This window comes from Phalacrocorax aristotelis, chromosome 5 (assembly GCF_949628215.1).
Source record: "Phalacrocorax aristotelis chromosome 5, bGulAri2.1, whole genome shotgun sequence".
NCBI classification, from domain to species: Eukaryota; Metazoa; Chordata; class Aves; order Suliformes; family Phalacrocoracidae; genus Phalacrocorax; species Phalacrocorax aristotelis.
This window is the reverse complement of record NC_134280.1, coordinates 3793586-3818068: the sequence shown is the minus strand read 5'-3', so window position 1 is coordinate 3818068 and position 24483 is coordinate 3793586. Positions and strand designations below refer to the sequence as shown.

The following is a 24483-nucleotide window of genomic DNA, read 5'->3' as shown; positions in this document are numbered from 1 at the left end:
GAGATCTATCCTTGTGCATCCTTCTCAAAGTTTTTTGCATGGGACTTTTTTTTTTTTATTCCTCATTTATTTTTGGCACGTAGCCTCTCACAAACTGAGGAGAACTCATTTTATAGCCCCGATGAGTTTGCAGTGAATCACTTGGTTAGATCTCAAGCAACAACTCTGATCTAAGATAATACCAACTTGTGTGTCAAGGAACCCTTGGATCTCTGGTGACGGAACAGAGCCCTGAGGCACACTCAACATTACTAAAGCTTCTGTGTTTTCATCCACTTCATAATTACAAATGGAGATTTTTAACATAAGTTTCTGTGAAAGTTCAAAAACTCACACTATTTCCCACCCCCCAAATTTTGTACTTTAAGTCACATCATGAATTAAAATTGGTTCATTAACAAAGACTAACTGAACAGCAGGTCGCATGACCAAGTGGGCTATGTTCTAAGTTTCAGTATCACAATAAGAGATTAGGGAGCAGACTCGGGTTTGATCCTCTAAAGAAGAAAAGCCAGCAACTTTGAACTGGGAGAACTGAAAAGCATGATTCATAGAATCATTCAGGTCGGAAAAGACCTTTAAGATCATCAAGTCCAACCACCAAACCAACACTACCATGTCCCCAAGTGCCACGTCTGCAAATATTTATTTAACTCCCCCAGGGATGGTGACTCCCCCACCTCTCTGGGCAGCCTGTGCCAGGGCCCGACCACTATGGCAGTGAAAACATTTCCCTAATATCCAACCTAAAACTGAATAGTTATATGCTAAACCTAATCAAACACTTAAAGAACACTGATGAAATTTGATTTGTTCACATATTTTTCTACTTCCATGCTATTATACACTTTACCAGAAGATGTGAAACACAAAGAATAGTACTTGCATGCAGAAGGTAGTCCAGTATACCCAAACAAAGTTTCACCAGAAAGACTTAATTTACAAATACATTTAATGTTTATAAAGCCATTTAATTAAGGCTCTCATATATATCTCAAAGTAGAAAAAGGTTGGCAGCAATTAACGTAAACAAGAAACTCAAAACGATACAAAACTAGTAAGTGGAGCAAAAGACGAAGAAGAAGAAAACTGCTGGAACCTAAGTAGTCTTTTTTTTTTTTTTCAAAAAAAAAGTTCTAAGTTATAAAGTGGCAAACGAAAAAAGTGCTGAATACCATTTCTATTTATGGTGAAAGCAAAATGAGAAAGCAATATCATAAGTAGATGGTACAACTAGAACACACATAACTAGAAGAAAGCTAATGTGTTAAAAATAAAATAGTTTTTTTAAAAACCATATCCCTATAAAAACAAAAGTAGTTTAATACATGTGCCAGCCTGGCCTCTGTCTGGGACAAGCAATGTAACAGCTAATGCAGGGCACAATTAGATACGAAAAAGGAGAAAAAAATAATTAGGTGCAGGACAATTAACAGGTTTTTGGAAAACCAATTGTATCACAGGAACCTGATCTTTTTAATGAGATTATGAGTCTGGGTGTAAAGGTAATACTGTGTTCATGTAATACGCTTCAGTGAGGCATTTGGCTCTTACACATGACACTTTGAATATGAAGCCACAGTAAAGAACAATCAACCCTGCACACATTTAATGGATTGACGATTGGCCGTGCCTCAATTCAGCTGTGAATGGGGTATCCTAATTAAGCAGTTCTAGAGAAGCCTTGCAAGAGTGAGGTCTTGGCCCTAAAATACCAACCAAAAACAGGGAGAAAAGGTATAATTATGATTTCATCAAACCTCAAAGTGGTGAGATTGGAGAAAGAGAGATGATGATTAGGAAATTTGACTAATACAGAGGTTTCTGGATTTTTCTGGGAAACCAGCCTTTTCAGGACAGGAGTGCTAGAGATAAAGACCCCAGACTTGTCAAGCCTGAGGAGAGCAGAGGATACTGCAGTGTCGATGTGTAAGTACGCACACAGCAACTGCTCAAACGTTGCACACGCAGTTCTGGTGTCAGCTCCTCACAAGCAATCAGGAGAAACTGAAGACTCCTGAGAATGGTCAAATGACTAAATAAGAAAAGTTTCATAGTTGTAGGCTGAAGTAACCACAACAGTAAATAACTTCCATGGAGAGAAAAAGAAAAAAAGAAAAACCCCACACAACAACCACAACAAAAACCAACACCCCACCCACCAAACTAGAAACTGTGGTCATTTCATATCAGCCAAGCAGGGTACAACACCAAAAAACTAGTACCCCCAAACTAGATTAAGACTCAAAATATGTTTTAAAAAATCACCTTATTTCATTAATTAAGCCTTCAGTGCAGACTACTGGTAGTGGACTTCCCAGCATCAAAAACAGTAACATCACAGTTTCATACCTTTCCAAAAAATGCATGCTCCAAGTAAAACCTGGCTCTTAGATTTGACACAGAAATTAATTCAGGGAATAGCCTATGGCCCATAATATGCGAAAAGACAGATACCACCCTAAGAGATGATGAATTCCTTTCCACTGATTGTGGAGGTAGCCTGGTTAGATAACTAGGCCAAATGCTTTTTCAGGTGGCTGACGTTACATGAAATGAATCTCTTCCTAAATTATTATTTATATTCCCAAAGGTCTGTGACAAAACTAAGAAAATAGATGACGTAACTCCTAAATCTTATGTTTAACGCAGAAAAGGTCTCCATCTTTTTATTCACTGAGATATTTTTACATCATGGCATACGACGGCTCCTTTCCAATATTAATGCAGAAATTGGCGTACACCTCTGCCTGCAACAAGTTCTTTTTGATCCACCTTGAATCCAACAGACACTCCTGAACACACCTGCTGAGCCACCAACAGCTCCAAAACCTTTCCCAGGGATTTGCACAGTCTCTAAGCCAATAATTTCCATAATATGTGGGTGACGTTACAACTTCAATGAAACCACCAGGCATCATCAACATCTTCCCCCCGCTCCCCCGACTCCCAGCTCTGTTCCCCCATCACGTCTTGTCTTTTGTGACTATGGGGAAAACGCAAAAACGAAAAGTTTTCTTTGCCTTGGATCTGCCAGGGAATCACTAACGTTCTTTCTCTACAATCTAATCTTGTGTTTGAACCACATTTCCCTCCCCGCTTACTGTACCTTAGTTCCTACCATTTTAATTATCAGCTTGGACAGCACATTAAATGAAGGTGCTGTAGTATCTGTGCTCCTTCCAGGGCAGACTCCTTCCCAAATGATAAACCTCCTAATATCCATTTCCTTAAGCTTAATGCAATGCTGTCAGACAACAAGGCACAAAGAGTGTATTCCCTTCCTGCATCTCATATGGCTTTTTGAGGGTTACCGGCTCTGAAGTGGATTCTTATTATCAGCAGCAAAATAGCATTTAAATAAGGTTAAAAATCTGTCCTGACCTCTGTCTTTGCCCTGCTCACCACTTCCACAGTTATTTCACTCACCTGATTGCCTGCTTATAATATATCTTGGCTGAGCCACTAACAGGAAAGAGGGATTAAACAAACCTCAACCTCAGGGACAGGAAGGAGGATTTAAAACCCTGCAACTGGTCAGGAATTCAAAATACAGGGATCAGACTTCCAGTTTAAAATATATTCTCCCACAGTAATTTGCTTTATTAGCATTGCACCTTCTTGTTGCCATTCCCTGTTGCAATCTAACCACTATAAACACTAATACACCAAAGGTAACAGTGTACACAGGCATGTGCAGATGTGTACTCAAGGCCAGGTTTCCTTCTTGACTAGTATTGGATTTCACCTGTTATAAATCCAGCAATCCACTTTCAGGAATATTTCCGCACTCCTGTGAAGATATATTACCTATTTTTCCTTAGCTCTGCAATGTCATTTGCACACTAGACCTTTTTTTAGAAGAGTTGTAATCTTACTTTTCCCATTATTTTTGATCCAGCATTTTTAATTGCTATGGCAACATAAGAAAAAAAAGAAAAGAAAAATAATACCATAGTGGAATTAGACTGGCTTTTCACTTGTCTTTTGGCATTTGTATGTATAAATGAACAGTGGCATTTGTCTGGTTTAAATTAATTGTGGTACCTCAGTCACATAATCCAGATCTTTTCTGCAGTGCAAGAAGGAGAAACAAGGAGGAAATAAAAGCCAAGATTAAACCAGAAAAAAAAGGTCTTTTTCCACTCCCTAACCTATTCCCTATGACTTCTCCTACTTTTCTACAGTGTTTATGAATCATGCAGATGATGGGCTTTTTGATGAGATGTTCAGTTTTGTAACTTGCAGAGTATTAAAAATATTATCACAGCTCAAGAGATCTCAGTAGGCAGCATGACAATAGAAATAAAACATAGGTTACGCTGATAATAAGATGTTGACTACTATTAGAAGTTTGGGAATTTGCCCATGGTAAAAAGTACCCACCATCTACACTCAAGAGATACTTCAGTCTGCATTCAGAAAGTGAACTGAGGCTTTCCTGCACCGAAAAATCCCCAAAACTTACACTTTCCAAATTTAATTTATCACAACGTGCTAGCTGGAGTTAGGGGACAAGGTGCATTTTTATTTTAACCTCCTTCAGCACGAGCACTTTAGCAAGGTCTCCTCACCTGGATCCAGCTGGAGAATACATCTCATATTTGCTCCTCACCAAGATACATGAAGTATCTCTCCTTCCTAAGCCTTTCGTTATATTTATTAACAGTCCAAGACAACACCCAAAGATAGTATTTGCCAAAATGCTTAATATCATGAAAACTGAACCACGGTTTTACTCCAGACTATATCAGGTTAAAAGAGATCTTATGTTCCCTGTTTTCTCATGTTAATTTTAGAAATAAATTCTTTTGCAGGACTACACAACTTGAATGTCTTTACTACAACAATTTCTTACTTGACAGATGTCTTCCAAGAGTGAAAGAAGACTTTTGTCTTGATTTATTCAAATAACCTTTAAAAAAATCTTTTGTGTGAAGATGATCTTTACGTAGTGATCTTCACCTCAAGTGAAAAACATTTTCCTTGTGGGTGTTCTCAAAAGATCCTGCCTTCATATATATATAAAAAATCCTTTTCAAATAAAACAGAGTTCAAAAGAAACAAACTATATAATAAAATTAACAAGAGCAATCCTTTCTCTCTCACAGCCAAACCCCTTTTTTCCTTTAGATGCAGTAAGCCCAAATTCACCACTTTTATCCAAAGCCACCCCTTGCCACAGGACTTACCAAAGACACCAAAACATCTGCTTTGTAACCGCCCCTGCAGAGAAAATCCATCTGCCTGCCGTGGTGGCCAGGTCTGGAAACCAGCAAGGACACCACAGAGAAGTGAGCTTTGCAGAAGGGCTGCCTGAGCCTGGATTTTCAAATCCTGAGAACAACTGAAGGAATTATGTTAATGAGCTATATTAAATAAAGCAAAGAGTAGCTAAAGGCTCCTTTGCCTTGTGAAAGAGCTCCAGTCCTCTTCTAGAAAGAAAAAGGTAGAAAAACTTTTTCTACTTTCCCTAACTTCACATCAGCTGCAATTTAAGTCCCCACAATTCCCTGCATGGCTGAAATACCTTAATCAACTTCACCTAACAGCATTTTACTTCACTCCCAGCAGCTGAGGCAAATCATAACAACCTGGGAAACACCATATGCCCTTCCTAAAGTTCAGGGTGGGAGCTCAGTGCTCTTGCTACCTGACAAGTGGTGTATGTGATATTGCTCAACATCTTCTGAAGTTTTACAGTCCAGCTCTCCAAAAGCAGGGCTTTAATCCTACAGCCTCTCTGTATGGCACACAGTCGTACGGCACGTGGTCACATTTTATTGTTTCAAGGATAAAGATTGTTCAAGGCTTCTGATGCCACACTTAAATTATTTATCCCCTGGAATTATTTATTCATCAGCTCTTGAGTTATCTTGCTTTGCTAATGTACCTGGTTTCAATCGCTCCCAGGAAAAAACAGGGCCATTTTCTTTGTTTGAAATGAGATTTTGTGACTCTTGCAAGCAGTTGATTGCATAGCACTAACACCACGTGTGTTAGTGTAGTCAGAGAATAATGTGTATTGCCAAGTGTTTGAACATGTGTATTTTCTGCATGCAGGTGTTGAAAGGAAAGCACATGCTGCCAGGTCCTGCACTAGACCCTCAGAGGCCTGGCCAAGCTCTGAATTTTTGGGGGGCAATGGGGTTTCTGAGAGTCCTTTCCCAGGGCTATGGTCTATATTTGATGCCATACAGGGGCGTTACTATCTCCGATGGTTGTGCCAACCCAATTGTCTTCTATGAAGGAGTGACTACATCAGTGGACAAGGGAAGAGCTACGGATGTCATCTATCTGGACTCTGTAAGGCTTTTGGCGTGCTCCCCACAACATCCTTCTCTCTAAAATGGAGAGTTATGGATTTGATGGGTGCACTGTTTGGTTGAGGAACTGGTTGGATGGTCGTACCCAGAGGGTAGTGGTCAATGTCTCGATGTCCAGATGGAGATCAGTGACAAGTGGTGTCCCTCAGGGGTCCTTTTTTAACATCTCAGAGAAACAGAAAAAATTGACTCCACAGCTATGAATGGAAATATTTCCGACCACAACTGGCACCTTCTGCGTCATTCTTCTTCTATGTGAATAAATAATGTGAAAACGGCAATGCCATATTTATTCATGTTAGATGGGGAAGCACAAAGGATAATTCCAAATTTCATCAAAGCAAGAAATGTTGAGATTTTCATTATGAACATATCCAGGCCTGCAATGTTAAAACAGACTTTCATATTTATGGAGGTAATACATAAGGTATGATACCTTCCTGCAAAGAAGACCCCAATACCCCAAGAAATATTTAGGAGGAAAGTTAAACTCCAATAGAAAGATAATCCTACTTCCTGATTTTGCAAAGACGCCACATTGACAAAATCCCCACTTACTACAGTGGTTTTTGCACCATATGACTGCACACCAACATATCCAGCATTAAAAAAAAAATAAAAATAAAAAAAATCTGCAAGGCTTAAATCACCAGTTCAGACATTTTTCTTGCAGTTAAAAGCTGGCTTGTGATGAAGGCTTCAGTCTGGGAACAATCTTTACCCACTTGAAGGGGAAAAAAACCCAACATCTTACTACTAGGCACTGTCGTTATGGTGATATAAATTGCATTTTATCAGTTTCAGCTGTTTTTTTCCTGGCCTGTACATAAAAATCTCTTTTTAAACTAAAAAGTCCTTCAAGGTTTACTAGCCAAATTTTGCTATCAGTTACACATGCAACCCTATTAATGTTAATGAGATGGTTGATTTTAAGCAAGGGTAGAATTTGATCTTTACCCTATTATGTTGTAGGCTGTCTAGATATTTGTCTGTTTTAACTTAAAATCTATTTAGCAATTTCTTCCTTATAATGACGCAGTCTTACAAAGCCATATCACGAAATGCCAAAGGTATAACAACACCAGGTCAGAACCGTATCTTCTCTCCGAAAATCGCCATTTCTGGGCGTTTCCTAAAGGTAACACAAAGCCTTGAAGTGAGCTATTATAAAATAGTTTGCCTAGAGAAAAATATTCTTCCTCTGACTCCCTTCTGGCTTACCCTCGGAACCATGAGTTTTTCCATTCCTTCTTAGACTTTTTTAGAAAAGGTTCTTATAATCAAATCTCTCAATGACAGTCAAATTTTGCAGCCACAAAGAGGCATGTGCAGTGTGTGCACACAGTTTCCATTAATACACAATTACTAGATATATTTACAAGCCATTTACTTTGTTAAGATTGCAATTCATTCTGCAGTGGTTCAAAAGCAAACCCTCCTTTTCGGATCATCTCACATTACAACCCTGGCCACAGTATTTTTAATCATTTCTAATTTAAGAAAAATTAACACTCAATTACAATGAATTTGAACTCAAGAAGTACTGCAGCAATAAGGGCCTTTTTCTTTTCTTTCTGCTTGTCTCTGCCTTTCTCTCGCCCACATGTAGCTGAAAGGACACCAGTGTTGAAAACTCAGGTGTTTAGACCTTAAGAATTGTGCACTGTCTGAACTCTGTACCCTGATATTTGTTATGATGCAGCATTTATTTGCCTGATTACTTCTTTACAGGCCTTTCCTTATTCAGTTCACAGCAAACATTTGCTCTGAGGAAGTATCAAGATTATATAAAACATAAGAATAATCTGTGAGAATTGTATAATCTATGTAATTATATAATAATAAATGTATATAAAATATACTTAATATCTCTATCAATCCCAGTTGTTGCACAAGTTGGATAGCATATAACAAATGCAGAAAGAAAATGCATCGTCTCTATCACAGGCTGTGGTGGGAGGGATGTGAAGCAAGTTACCTAACCCAAACTGTTCCCAGGAGGCCGTTATTTCTGTGTCCCTAACTTTCTGGAGCAGGAAATATGAGCTCATTCCCAGCTGCAGCTAACATCAACGGAAGTGTTCTCCAAACATGGTGACTATAGTGTCACGATCTGTGTTACCTGCAGTATTCGGAGTGCTGGTCTTTGATAACATTCCCATGCTATAGCTCCTAATCTATTAGCAGAGAAATTGCTGTCCCCGTTAGGGGGTTGTGACAATTAACTAACATTTCTAAAGCACTCAGACACTTTACAGATATACACGACTGAACGGCAAATAAAACAAATTAGTAATGATATCTTCAGAGTCATTACAAGTCAAACATTGGAAGGTGCTGCCCAGAGAGGTGGGGGAGTCACCATCTCTGGAGGAGTTCAAAAACCATGTAGATGTGGCACTTGGGGACATGGTTTAGGAGGCCTGGGGGTGTTGGGTTGGTGGTTGGACTTGATGATCCTAGAGGTCTTTTCCAACCTGAACGATTCTGTGATTCTATTCTATCATTCTATAAATTAGTAATGGCATCTTCAGTCAGGTTTGAAGAGTGTGCAATGTGCAAGACACTCAGATATATGGTGACCTGCATGGGTAATATATTGGCTGAAGAGCTCCCATTTGATCAGCGCACTGATCAAAGAGCAAAGACGGTTCAATTTCAGCCAGTGTCATAATGCAGAGGCTATTTTAATTATATCAGGTTATTCCACTTATATGGAAGTATATGACTTTTCACCCTGAATATTTTCAATGTTTTGCTGCTTTTGGCTGGGATGGAGTTAATTTTCTCCACAGTAGCTGGTATGGGGCTGTGTTTTGGATTTGTGCTGGAAACAGCACTGATAACCCCGGGATGTTTCAGTTCCTGCTGAGCAGGGCTTGCGCTGAGCCAAGGCCTTTTCTGCCCCTCACCCCACCCCACCAGTGAGGGGCTGGGGGGGCACAAGGGGTTGGAAGGGGACACAGCGGGACAGTGACCCCAGCTGACCCCAGGGATGTCCCACACGACATGGCATCATGCTCAGCATGTAGAGCTGAGGGAAGAAGGAGGAAGGGGGGATGTTGGGAGTGATGGCGTTTGTCTCCCCAAGTCACCATTAGGCGTGATGGAGCCCTGCTCTCCTGGGGATGGCTGAGCACCCACCTGCCCGTGGGAAGGAGTGAAGGAATTCCTTGGTTTGCTTTCCTTATTAAACTGCCTTTATGCCAATCCATGGGTTTTCTCCCTTTTACTCTTCTGATTCTGTCCCCCATCCCACTGAGGGGGGAGCGAGCGACTGTGTGGTGCTTAGCTGCCAGATGGGGTTTAACCACAACAAATGTATTTTGGTTTAATACACTGGATCAGTGGTACACAAGTGATTCCACAAGAAGAAACGTTTCTGAAACATGGTTTTCTCCTCTCTCCAGCATGGATTCCTCACTTTGTCACAGCTGAACTGATGATGCAGATTTTTCCTCACTAATTTGAGCCTACCCCATCTACCCAACTGCCTACTTTCATTAAATTTATAGGAAATTAATAACAATATGACTCTTACTCTCAGTGGCTGAAATTGGCCAACAATTTTAGAAGCTATTAGGGAAGGGCAGACACATACACAGACTACACAGTTAAATATGTCTGGTTTCCTTAGGAATGGATTTACAAATCATGGTCGAGCGGCATCAGAACTGCTTGGCATGTTCCATGTTCTCGTTTCTCCCACCATTTCATTGCATCTTCCTCTCTCCTGTCACAGCCATTTATTCATGTACTTCCTGCTCCTTTTCCCAGGCATTTCATTATGGCCTCACCAGGCCTGAATCCTTATCCTTCCTTCCACACTGGTTCCTGTCCCAGACACTAACCCTGTCCGCAAAATCTCATTATTCCACCATACATCACTAGCCCCACCAGTGCCAAGTCCACAACTGCCTTGTTCCCACGTATTTCCAGTTATTAACCCAGTGTTCAGCCTCACTGTCTTTGCCTGAATAACACCACCTCTCCCTCTCAGGTCTGTTAGACCTTCAGTTCTGACTCCCAGACAGGACTTCTCTCGTGAGCACATCAGCCATAGACAGCAGATGCAATGGGCTTGGGTCCACCAAGCTTGGGCAGATCTAGGAGCTGTGCAAGGTACAAACATGCTCCCTGAGGATGTGGTCTTTGGATATTCTACCTAGAAAAAATCCCTATCTTGCATGTTCAGTAGGTTCGTGTTGGTTTTGGTTTATTTTCGCAAGCCAATAGCAGATAAATTCCTGTGACTACAATCCATCTAACTTAGAAGTTGATGAATGAACACCAAAGCATCTAATGGCTGCTGTCATCCTTGAGAGGCGGCAGTGACAAACAGTTGTCCTGTGCTCCACAGGCTGGAAAGCGTAGGAGGTGTGCTCCCTGCCCTCCCTTCCCCGTGAGATTCAGGTTGGGCATTACAGAAACCTCTCTGTTACGACCTCCCACACCTACTTGTCCTTCCAAAGCTGTTGAGATGATGTCTCAAGAGGTCAACAGGATGAGTTCCTCATGAATTTCCTCAGTCCACAAGAAGGCTTTAAACAACTTTCTTTCCAGCAGGCCTGGACACCTCACACGGTCAGGGAAGCAGGGTACAAACATGAGGCTTTGAAGGTCTCTCTGATGAAGAAGCTGTGGAAATATTGTAAGTCCTCTGCTTAGCTTCTGCAAAGTGGTGCAAAATAAAGGGCAGTTGTAACACAGGCAGTAAGTGGTCAGTGAATATACGACCATACTAAAAACAATAAAAAGAAATTAAAGAGCTGGGATAGAAGAACGCAGAAGCTGGAAGGGCTTGTGCGATTTGAAATGCTCCGGAAATAGGAGAAGCAAACAGATAAATGTTTAAATGGTCTTTGCATCCCCAAGCAGTGCAGGCCAGGGTAAAAAGAAAAACAAAAAGACTGTCAAAGTTACCCTTAATTCAGAGAGTGATATGAACTACATTTGTGTAAGAATTTTCAGTTGTGAAAGACAAGGACTGCAGTTATGAAAATACTGAATAGAACCAGAGATTTTTGCACTTCACATAAACATGGAAACAGAATTCATAGCATAAAAATTTTAAAGAATAAGTAGGAAGGTATGATTAGGGAAGAGTGGATGGCTTATTTAAGGACCTTGCTAACAGGACCCTAATTCCTGATCGGAACCCAAGTCATGTCCAGAATGTGAATAAAACACCCAAAAAAGAGTAGGAACTCCGCTTTAATGGAGAATCACAGATATAATTGATCTTCCATAAAACAATTCAGGACTATCACCCAAATAAAGCTACTCTGTCCTGAACAGTGGTTAGGAGGGACAGACAAGTCCTGAAATCATGGACCTACCTTGTATCAAAAATATTGCAGAAGAAGAAATCTGAGAATATTAGGCCAATGAAGCTCAAATTCCTCCAGAAAAACATCAAAGGAGATCTGCTTATGCTGCAACGTAGAGTACAACACTTAGGATGTGGCATAGATGATAGAAACATGACGCATTGCCTAATACTACAAGAATTTGGAAAGCCTGCGCCTCATGAGAGGATAAAGCAGCATTTCCCTTTTAAAAGAATCCTTCACAGACCATTTCCAAAAGGCCTGATAACAAATAGGGAAGTGGTGCAAAGGAAAGCTAAATTGGGTCAGAGAGCTGGCGCATCACCTAGCTGCCTGCTCCTGCCATCTAAGCGAGCTCCTGTGCTCCAGCTTAGCTTCCTGGAGGAACGTGAAGCAAATTTAAAAACCTCGAGGTTTTCAAAAGTTGTGCTAGAGACTGAGTTTTGAGACGATATGACAGTAAAACTAAATCATCCAGAAATGGAAGGTATGAATTCCATTATTTTATAACTTTATGGTCAAAACTGCAGACCCGTAATTTATGCATCTTGAGGATACTAAACCTGAGTTTCTATATGCCAAAACAAAGAAGGAAACTTGGCTTCAGTCTGTGGGCATAAGCACTGTCATGTCTTAATTTCTTGGAAATAAACTTTATAAGCCTTGATACTGCCACTAACAAAAGGAGTTTGTCAAACAAGGTTCCCAGTAACCTTATTTTTCAGTTTACAAATATGTGAGGTGAATTCAACATAAGTTTTGGAAAAGGCTGATGATTGCAAGGGTACTCTCTACAGTCTTTGGGAAAAGCAAATGAAGGAAACTTCAGAGTTAGAATTTATACATCTCTGTGTGTATATATATGGCATATATATAAACACAGACAAAAAGAATTTATTCAACGACTGCTAAAAGAAGCTTGAGCTTTACTATATTTCCCCATAAAAGTTACAAAAACTTCCTGGTTACTGTTTCCCCAGAGCAAATGCCTTCTGTATATCATTCAGGTGGTGTCAGATCAAGTGTGGCCAGTGATTTCCCGATTCTGGTCATAGCCCAAGAACCTGGAAAAGTTATTAAGGTTTTTAGCATATCTCAGGGACAGAGTGTGCTTTCCATCCTACAGCAGATGGAGGATGTGTGAGCACCCAGGCCCAGGTGCAATAGCGGGCTTTAGACAAACAGAAACACTATGGAGATGTGCAGGTTTGTTGGATACGCAAAAAATACAAGCCACCTTGTATAAAAGAGCACATCTGGATGGCAAAAGAAGTTTTTGCAGCCATTGTCAAATTAAAGAAATAACACTGGGCTCATATTGCCTGAAAAGACAAAAATTAAACCATGCACTGATCCTGGACTGCTCTTCTCACCTCCTGGGACAACCTGCGCCTGGGCCCGAGCGTGCAAACCCACACAGCCCGGCTGGCTTGGCCGTGCTGCTGCAAAGTGAGGAGCAGCCTGCAACTGAGGATGGGTGTTGAGAAGCGAGAAGATCTCCATGATCTCCAGTCCGATGCATTGGCACAAAATAGAGTGTAAGTAGTAAAAAGCCTTCAGAAGTGAAGGCGGTGTTCGCCTCCGACTGGTATTTAGCCCGAAGCATGTGCGTCTCCATGCTGCTGTGAATTGTCTGAGCATGGAAATTCACAGCTTCGAAAGGGCAGAAGTTATCATGCCATCAGATGCTCATCACATTTATATTCATTTTAGCAAATCCAGGATTGGCCACAGACTCCTTACATATTTTATGATTTATCGGAATCTGCTTTCGTCTGAGACCTAATTCTTCCATTACACACATCACCCATCGTTCTGGCAGCATAATTTACATCTGAAACTGGAATAATTTTGAATACTTTTCATTTTAGCATTCTGACATCTTAAAAAAAAAAAGCCTTAATTCGGTAGAGAAAATTATCATCAACCTTGGAAAAAAGTCCTGGAATTTATTAATGCTCTTTTTATGCGTAGTTGTCTGTACAGTTTTGGTGTCTTTCTCCTCTCAGCTCTGTGTAGCGATACATTAGCGAGAGTGTCGCGGAGCATATGAAATTCAAAACAGGACCAACATCATGAGGTTTATAAGAACATTTAACGCATGACATGTAACTCGAGCGCTTTCCCAAGGGAATCGTGCAACCTTTGTTTACTCTTGGACTTTCTTCCACAGAGAAGTTTCTAATCTTTCCATATTCAAAGAACGTGCCTTTTACTGCTCAGTTCATTCACTGGACTGACACAAATCAGTGCTAAAACAACCTAAAAACCTTCAGAAAAATATAATCATGTACTGTTAAACGGGGGCTTTGAAGGAAACCTGTGGTTCTGATTTTCTGTGCTTCTGATATCACGAAAAGAGGGTCTTTATCTAAAATTAACTCTGAAGAGTTATCACATAAATACTGATGTTTCTGGAATGTTACTCTCAAACTTCAGCGAGGTCTTGTTTATTCCTTGTTAATACTCTCTGAGATGAATGCACTGGAAGCACTTAACCAACAATGGCAACAAACTTCTGGTATATTCAAGCAGAAACAAAACACAGAGGTTGTTAATACACACAAGACAGCAAATTTTCAACATTTTTGAAGGTGTTGGGGCTTGGATGATTTTAAAATAAATTCCCTTTCATTCTTCCAGTTTTTAAAGCCCAAGTTTTACGATAAATTCATATTTGTGTGTTTTGTCAGTATTTTTAATATTCATTAATTGCATATATAAAAATAGAAAATAAATATTTTTTAAAAAAATAAATCCAACTTATGCTTTTTCTTTTTCACTAAGATATAGGCAGTGTGTATACACAGAGTTGGAAAAAATAAGTCAAAATAGGACTGTAGTTAGTAGCAGAAGTCACATTCACGCTGGTGTGTGACCTGTTCACACCCAGCACCAGAAAATTGCTGGAAAGATCCCATATTATTTAAACACAGGAATCAGGACCCCCAGCATCTGGTGGGGCCTTGCCATAGCTGAGTGCACCCCAGCCTGGCTGCAGCCGTCCTTTCCATACTAACTAGCTGTTTAATGACTAGTTGGAGTCTGCGGTAATCCCTGGGAGGTAGATGCCCCATATACCCTTGTGCTGGTATAGAGGGAAGGGCAGCAAAAAGGCAGAAGAAAACCAACCTGGCAGGGTGATTCCCGTGTCTCCCATGTCCCTGCAATGTGCCACTTGCAACTAGCGAGAGCCCAGTGGTGCCCCTGCGTGACATAAGGTCTGCACCCAGGCTACCCCGCGCCCCGGGCAGGGGGAAGGCAGGAGAAAGACGCCGTCATTTCCCACAACCTCCTCCACCCTTGCTAAGCTACAGGCTCTCGCAGAGACGGCATGTGTTTAGGAAAGGCAAAAAAAAAGTCTTTCTCAATGCTAGGATTTCCTCCTGATGTAAATTTTCCCCCCTGCTCTTGCGCGTAAGAGAAAATATTTGCTGCTAGTCACCGTACGTCCTTCAGGTGTGAGGTAACACGCACTGAAATCCCCAAAAGCCCCAAGAGGGGCTTCAGCAAAAGCTCTGGGACCTTTGCGGGGTGCAGCATAACCACTTTAGCAACGCTGCACTGCTTCGTGCGGTGCAGGAGACGAGAAGTGAAGCTTTGCACTCTCTGATACGCAGCCCATAGAAACGCTGCTCTAACTGTACATATATATACGATGCATCCTGGCTTTGCTCAGCCTTTTATTCCCAGTACAGCCAGAACTGAAATTTGCTCAACGGCTGCAAACTTTTTAGGGGTGGATTTTATAATGGTAATCAGTGATTTTAGAGGAAATAAATCTATCCCGTAGCCCATAGCTCTGTATAAAGCATCCCAAGGAATAAGTCAGGGAGACCGTCAGCAGTGAAGAGTGCTACATTTCATGTGCTGCCACAGAAATGCTTTCTGGCTGAGGTCTAATATTAATCTATTTTGTCCCTGACATCCAGTAAAACTACAGTGTAGCAAATGCTTTTAAAACATACATATTCAATAGCAGATGCAATAAAGTATTTGGAACTGTTGGTATGAAGAAGGTTCACACACACAAATATCTTTGAAACTCCAGTTAATCAAGGTGTCAAAGTAACTAAAGCAGTTTTACAGATTTTATTGAAAATAAATCACTTTATTATATACTGAAATATATATTATTGTTTCCCCATAGAGTTTTACTATCCAGTTGCCTGCATTTATTTTTTAAATAGAGTATCTCCTGCCCTCTTTAGTCCAGTTTTTATAACTACATTTACAAAGGAAATTCAGCATTAAAACATATCTTTAGCCTGCCTTCTCCTATTGCCCTATGCAAATAGCCCATTATTAGCCACTTTCTGGCAGAGGTAGCTGAGAGGAAACAGAAGAGGAAATGATATAATGGCTCCAGAGCCGCGCGTTTCCTTTCTGCCCAGCTGTTTGCGGGATGACCTTACGGTTAACTGGGAAGCTGCGAGGTGGCATTGAACCTCAGAAGATTTACACCTTTGTCTTCTCATTTTTCAGACCGAAGCTTCTATGCAGGAATACATAAAAATTCACAGAACTCGGTCTGGGGAAGGTTAAAATGAGTGAAAGGAAATATTTGATTCAATCTAATGGACATCCTAATGGATATTTATAGAGTTCACAGAGAAACTTTTCACTGAACGTTTTTAACTCCCATTATTGAGTAACTGCTTTCTTTTTTAAGTACGGGATCTGGTTCAGATCTAAAATAGCCAATGCATTTCTTTAAAATTCAGTATTGCACAAAGATCGTTGTCTTCAGTCTCTTTCATTCATTGGATAATTATTTCTTTTTTTTTTTTTTTCCAGCCAGAGTGCAGTTTCTAACAGCTTAATGCTATCAACACACAAATAATCACATGTCTATAAAAATATTGCATCTACATGAAAAGCTTCTCCTTTTTTTTTTTTTTTTCAACGTTTCTCCCTAAACTTAAAGGATATCTAATACACTCCATGCATATAAAAGAAATAAATACTCTCAGCATTTTGGACTGCTTTCTAAACTGATAAATTTCACACTGATAAATGTAAATTCAAGAACAGTTCTCTTGGAAATACTGTGCTTCAACTTTAAACTAGTTTTGGGGTGAAAAAAAGTATCTAAAATGGATTTTAAGTATTAAAAAATTGCACTTATACTCAGGAGCTTTATACTTTTTGCCAGTGGGCAGGCATTATGAACGCAATATATTGGTACCCTAGGTCGTATTAGTTGTTTTACCCATATACTATATCCTAACAACTAAAACCAAAACTGCTGTACCTAAATAAGCATAAAGGTGTTTCTTATTCTCCACCATGAAATTCAATGACATTTTCTGGTCAAGAGAGTGGTGAGGACTCATCCAGGGCTCCCTATCTCTACTGGTTCCCCAGGAAGGCAGTCTGCAATGGGGAGACCCAGGGTGACTGGAGAGGGTCACCTGCAGCCTCTTCACTTACGTACTGAATTCAGAGTCACTGAAACTAGTATTCAGGTTCACCCTGGGCAATTCTAGGTTGTATGTCGTGTTTGAACACTGATCTTTATAGATCTTTACCTATGTAAACCCCAGCGACTTTTAACACAAAACCTATAAAAATAGGTACAAAACCTGGTACCTATAGCAGAGAGTTTTAGCTTCGCCTCTTAACCTTTAAGCCATAAACATGCCAAAAGGTATCAGTTTAGCTGAAAAGATCCAAAGAAGTATTTCATTGGATTAGTTTTTCATCACCAGGAAGCTTCCAGGTAATTCTGACCACAGAGAAAAAAAATGTACCACATACGTAAGTAACGTGCACACGCTTTCTTTCCAGCTGATCAGCCCTGGTAGCACATCAGAATCAAAGGACTGAGTCCAGCGATCACATCAGTTTTTAAGAGCAAAATGTGAGTGTGCCTTCCAGACTTTAAAAAACTGACTGTAATCAAAATCTAATTAGTATTCTATTTTACTAGTGGGAAAACTAAGAGAAATGCACGCAGACATACATGGTGTTAGATATTAAGCCAAAAGATGTCTCCAGAAACCAGCCATTCATCTTTTGCCTTTTTTTTTTCTTTATCATCAACATCTTGTCTCTTGAAATATAGACATCACTAAATCAAAAACACTTACCTTTTCACATCATTATAGAATTGCTCAGATTAAATAAGAGCTCTGTACTGCTTTTCAAATCTCAGCTATGTTTTCAAACCACCAGGGAGGGCTAGTTCTTCCTGCTCAGACAATTATCAAATTGTTGCCAATGTGAGCATTCCTTGTATCAATCTCATTATTATTAAGGAGTCTAAATCACCTATGGATCTCGTTACCATCACTTTGAAAAAAGGTCACAAGGTGGCATCTGCAATTTGCTTAAAATTTATCATTAAAAGTTACCCTTTTTAAAAGAAGATTTAGGCTGCCTCAGTTTATTTCTGATGTTAACAAACAGAACCCAGCCTTAGAAGTCTGCTCAGTTTTGTTTGGTTTTTTCCTGGTTTTTTTTATTCTTTGTTTACTTTGGCAGTAACAGGGATGTTACCATCTGTCCTTTGTTTTCCTGGTGGAACTCCTGAGGTTATTGGGTGGTTCATATTGTAAAAGCAATCCAGGTCAAATCACTAAAGATGAAGTCCTTACTGAAAAGTTAATGAGTCCTGAAAATGCATGAGCATTAAGGGGGAAAAGAAGAAGAAAAGAGCAGTTTTAGCAGGACTTTCTCTTTGCAGCTGCTTAGTTTTCACCATTTCATCTTGTGAAAGTATCACTTATCAATTTTCCAGCGATAATAATAGTCTTAAGTAGATAAGAAACAATTTTTCAATCTGAATGAAAAGTATAAAAATTCCCTTCCTTATTTTTTTGGAAGAAAAAAGGACTGTCAGAACTTGTTTATAAATTACAAGTAAACACGAAAGAGAATAATCCTTGCTGTCCATCTCCCACTCACTTTCAAGTAGATCACTCTGCAAAATATTATGCAGTTGGTTTGATATTTTTAGAGGAAAACATCTTTGCCCAGTAATATAGAAATAAAATGATTGCTATCGCTTCCTTCCTCTGAGAAAATGACACACAACATTTTGTATTTAAAATTCAATTGAGAAAGAAACGGTATTTTTTACTCAGAGCCTTGTAGCTATGCATTCTATTTTTATTTTTTTTCTTTCCTGGTCTCTACGGCCTTATGCTGCATTTTGGATATGAACTTAATAGAAGATGCTGTAAAAAGTAGCAACTTCAAGTAGTGACAGAGACTTATTAGACAAATATGCAAGGGCAGAACATACAAGAAGAAAAGAACAACAGTCTACAAGTTCAGAATATGATTACTCTGGATAACTATACACTCTTAGATATTTTCATTCCTGTCTCTCATTAATTCCTCTTACTCCTGAAATGGACGCGTGATTTCTTTGTGAAATAGAAGATAAGATCATCCAGCTTTTTAGGCACAAAGCTGCTGTATTTCAGCTGTGCAAATCAGTCATAAAAACACAAAAACTGATCCCTATCAACATTTTCAATTGTTGCCCTTTATCACAGTATTTAAAGACCATTTTACATGTCTTCGCTTGCTGTGAAGAACGGGAAGGCGCATATTTTTATGCTTCTCACAGCTTTCCATGGGGCTCTCCTACCGGAAGGCTTGCAAAGTATTAGCTCAGTTTCTACCGCCTGTAATGACTCAACACGTTCTTGCTACAGGGGAGCAAATGCCTGAAACTGTTCAGACCGAAATAAAAAATCTACAAGTACTTTTATGAAACAATGGATTTGTCTGTTTCAGAAATGTATTCTTCTAAAATGTAAAATGTCATTGTATAGATACAAACATTTCATTAACAAAGCATTTATATCTCTTTCTATTTACACTTACTCATACAACTCTACATAACAGCTCATAAATGTGGGTCTTGCAATACAAACATCCATAAATATACAACACACACTGTATATGTATATTAATATTTGTAATAGAAATCATATCTTTATATCTTCCAAAGGCATCCTTTGTAGCTTTCCTGCCTTTTAAATTCAGCTGTTCTTGAACACAGCCTGTCTTTGAAATATGTCAGGATAATGCATTATTGAAGTACTGTACCGCTTCCTTTTTGAGACTGTACATAAAATCAGTCACGTTCAACAAATTTCCATTTTACTTGGTTCTTTTTCATAATTATTCCTCACTTCTATCACAGCCCTGTCCTCAAGAGCTCCCTGGTTACGCCACTAAAATTAACCACGCACTACAGGTTATGCCTCCAAGGGACTTGCCGTCGAGAGAAACCTAAAGTGAAGAAAGAAAGCAAAATAAAATCCTCTACTTTTTCTGGAAAGGGTATGACTAATATATGAACCTGGTTGCAAAATTAAGCCCTGGACAGATGAACTAGATTTGAAAAAAACTTTTTTACTTCACCAGATGTGTCGGGAACATTTGGTTTATTTCTTAATACATGGATTTTGAAAGCTACCGGGGATATCAGGGATTTAGAACCTGTCTTAAAACTTCTAGCTTAAATTGGTATCATTTTGTTCAAGAAAGAGTTAAGTCTAACAAGCAGAAAAAAAGAAATTAACTAAAGTAAGGCCCTTGTGATACAATGACACTTGCTCTATGCTCTTACAGAGAAAAACACGATGATAAAACACCACAAAGAGGAGTGTTATGAATTTTATTAATGACTAGAAGACAGTGTGCAAAACATCAAAGGTCTGTGGAAAAGATTAATGACCCCGTGTGAGACTGTTTAATTACCTCCAGCTAATTAGATTCTTGACCAAATTTTTAATATCTGCATTCCTTCTAAAGCCTAATTGAGATTCCACATTATTTATCAATCTTTCAAAAAGCCCTTAGTGTGCTGCTTTTTTTAGTTTTTTTTTTTTTTTTCCCTTTGCACTTTGACTCCATTTATGGTCAATTATTAAATAAATAGCAAAGTAACTCTTCTCTCCAAACTGTATATGTGGAACACTTTATGCCTGTTTATTTTGACTAGGAGACTATCATTGGCATCTTTTATCCATAATGAAGCACTCCAACTAATAAACTGACTGACTTCACTGTAAACAACGTTGATAATATTTTTGTTATCTGGGCTGTGCTCAGGAACTCCTCATGTGGTTTCTGTAAATTAGCCTTTGCTATTGTCAGTTAATCCTTATTTCAGTTTACCTTGGTCCAGTCCCAGGGCCGGAGCAGAGCGTTATCATGCAAACTGAAGAAGACAGCCCTCGCTGTTTGATTATTTTCTCCCGTTCTTTTAGAAGTACTTTAGTGCTATAAACCACCGCTATTAAATGACTTGCCTTTATATAAGGAAATTGATGTCAGAAGGCAAGGGACATAGGCAATAATTACTTATTTTTTACACCCCTTCAGATCTCCCTCTATCCCAGTTAGGCGCTGGCACGAAAAGAGAGATCAATGCGTACAGGACATCTGAAGGCTGATCTTGTTTTAGGGTTATCCGCAGAAGTTTTACCGTTTCAGTTTGGAGTGTGGGAAATGGGGAATAGTCAGGCATTTCAAGGCATGTGATGGGGAACACATTTTTTGTGTAAAGTTTGATAAACAAGATACTTCCCAGTTCAGAGGAGGCAGGGGACCCCCGGAGTCTTTCATTGTTTCAGCTATTATACAAAGTGCATTTGCTTTGAGAATCTTTTTGTCATTTTTAATATAAATAAGAAAAATAAAGTGTGCAGTTGTGAAATTATATATTTATAATGCATGTACCAAACAAATTCCTTTGGGAAAAATTATTTGCAATTTCATACAGAAATTTTCAAATTATCCACTGGAGTTTAATTCATAAAATCATACCACATATACAGAAATACATGGGATAGCTTAAAAAAAGAAAGACCTACCATATTCTCTATTAAATTTTAATAAGTTTTATGCTATTTGTATAAAAAATTGTTGGCTGTACCACTACTAAAGTACACAGGATTTTTTTCCGTGAGGCAGACATGAGTGACTCTATGTCCAGACAGACACTGAAAAACTACTGCACAATGATCTGTGTAGCTGCAGTAAAAGTAGAGAAGACAGGGCTTGGAGGGAGGGACCACTGTTTCATTAACATATTTGCAACAAACCTTGTCCAGTGGGATAAGAACATCTATGCAGTGTCACAAAACACCTCATCTAAAAATATTAAAAGTATATGCTAAAACAGCAAACAATGGAAATCAATACAAAAGTATAATGAACCAGGCATTAAAGAAACACGTAATACATTATGCTTCATTTTTTGAGAGTGACAAGAACATTTGGTCACTTACTAAGTCATGCACAGGAATACCACAGCAATGAACTTATTTGGGACGCAGTAGTCAGAACGACTTCATCTTTCCGATGCAATAAAAAGTTTAATGTGCCTAACATCTATGTACCCAAATATTTATTCTGTGCTCCAGCTGGTGAGGGTGCTTCAAACCCATTAAAGATTTTATCCTTATAGCTATGGATAATAACAATATAACTTGTACCGTATCGGTGCACCATAATTGAGGGTCATGTTTTTCTGTTAGGTACTAGGTAAACAAAAATCAGAAAAATTAGGCCTTGTTTAACAGAGCACCCACACTTTGCAAAAATGAGGGTACTTTTGAGAGTTTCCCTTGGAAAAGGAACCGAGATTTCCTATGTCTCACCCTCCAGACTACCCTTACTCCTTTCACCCCTCCATCAGGTTCAGCAGGGTCAGTGGTTTCTCTCTTACAGACTGTACATACCTGTCCGGGAGATTCTCTGTGTGCCTTTTACATCTGATCTACGACGCCAGCCCCAAATGCATGACAGGTGACTGATGCTCCTCGGTTTCCAGAGGACCGTAATGGATATTGGTACTGAAATAACTGATCTGGACAGACAAGCTGGTAATGGGATTAATTCAAATGGCAGTTCAGGCCCGGTTTAATCAAATGCTGCATGGATGTGCTATAGATCAAGCATTTAAGTCTGGCGTCAGAGCCTCCGTCAGCCCAGGGAGATTCTCCTGTGGCATCCATTGGCATCCCCTGCCCAGGCCACCACCAGGCACCTTCCAGGCCCAGAGATTTCCCCTCTCCCACGTGCCATAAGCACGTGGTCCTCCAGGGACTGTTTGCGCGTATCACATCATACTCTGACAAGCCGAGAAAGTTTATATTTTCCAGTCCTCCATTTGCTTCCAACTGTATGGATGCCGAGGATGGCACAATAATAAAAACAAAGCAAACAAACGAAAAAAAACAAAACCCAAAACGAACAAACCAAAGAAAGCAAACTAAAAGCTTTGTGCAGCTTGGCCCAGTAGGAAAAACCTCTGTGATGAGGAAGAAAACTCGAACAGTTGTATAGCACTCAGAGAACATAAAGCTAGGCTATATGGGGAGGGCTTGAGGCAGCACAAGCATTTACTTACTTAAAAAAAAGAATTTATTAGCCCAGCCTTGCCCTTGTGGCCTTTGAGAGACTCAGTAACGAGCTTGTCTCCTCCTGCATCACCCTGCCCTTTCACCCCGGAAAGGCAGGCGGGGGCTGGCGGATACCTCCCCTGTGCTGATCAATAACCTGCTCCCCCCGCGGGAAGGACGGTCCGCCCACGGGAGGACACGCGGGCAAGAGCAGATCTTCTGCATTTTCGTTAATATCTATTCTCAATATTCTTCTGTGAGAATCTTCGTTCCATCTCGTACGGAAGATGTAAAATAACAGAATGGAAGAATGGAATAATAAAAGAATGGAAGCCAAATAACTATACTGGAAGTATATAGTGAGACAAATTTTGTTCTTAGAATTTTTGTTTTATTGCATTTTTAAATAATTTGCTTTGTCCTAATCTGCTATATTAGTGTTTGCCTTTATACCAATATGTTCTCGTGTATCTGGAACTCTCATAATTTTACATCTTGCTACACCGAGCCTGCCCAAAACCAAGATCACTTCTAACTTAAAGTGCTCCTAAAAATTTGAAGTGCTCTATTAATTTTAAATTGCTCTACATCATGTCTGCTTAGAATCCCAACTGCTTTTTCACGCAAAAAATATTAAACTATAAAATGCACATCTGCAACATAACAGCTACGCAGCTTTTTTTGATTTCAAACATGAACTTTCTCTCCTTTTTCTTTATCTTTGAAAGAAAAAAATGCTCTGGGAGAAAAATAATAGAACGACTCATTACACGTTTTATTGCGAGCCTCCCTCTATTGAAAACCTTTTAGGTATGTCACAGGACTAAATATATTTTATGTCTACCAATTGGTAGCACATAGCCCAGCCCATTAACCCATTGACCTCAATAAATTATGATTTCCTAGCAAGAGCGGTATCGCTCGAAGATTGACACATCACCAAACGCTCACTGAGGGTTAACAATACTCCCCAGGACTTTTACAAGACAACTTCTGATCTGAGACTTCTGTCTTGCAGGCAGTTCTTTCGAAAACGCAAACAAAAAATGTTTTTAAAGCCTTTGGTGTTTTTAGAAATCTGACTTTATCCTCAGCCACGAGAAAAAATGGCATAGTTTCCAGCTGAGCCCCTGTCACATTATCTGCAGAACAACAAAGACACCGCGCCACACCAGCACAGCCTTCCCCACGGTGGACCTTTGCCAACGCAAACCTTTGCTGCGGCACTGCACACTCGTCTCCCGCTGCGAGGTCGCGCAGAGATGTCTCTCTGCTTCCCTTTGCTCACATCAGTATTTCCACAGAGCAATACTCTCACCTGACCCTTAAAGGTCTATGCAATCCGGTCCTGGCTAGTGATTGCTGGCTATCTCCTACCACCTCCATCTTCTCTTTGATGTTTTTAAATGGATGTTGTTAAAAGGAACTTGTTGAGTGAAAGACAAAAACCTCTAT

At 39.6% G+C, this 24483-nt stretch overlaps 1 long non-coding RNA gene across 1 annotated transcript in view; it reads right to left on the bottom strand.

The window, feature by feature from the left end:
- The window catches only part of LOC142057205 (uncharacterized), a 30014-nt gene extending 6755 nt beyond the window's left edge, over positions 1 to 23259 (bottom strand). Inside the window, exons 1-3 of the long non-coding RNA XR_012660574.1 lie at positions 22366 to 23259; positions 11666 to 11761; positions 10785 to 10964 (exon numbers count right to left, since the gene is read on the bottom strand). This is a non-coding gene — a long non-coding RNA (uncharacterized LOC142057205). The remainder of the gene's footprint in view (positions 1 to 10784; positions 10965 to 11665; positions 11762 to 22365) is intronic.
- Positions 23260 to 24483: the final 1224 nt, after the last annotated feature.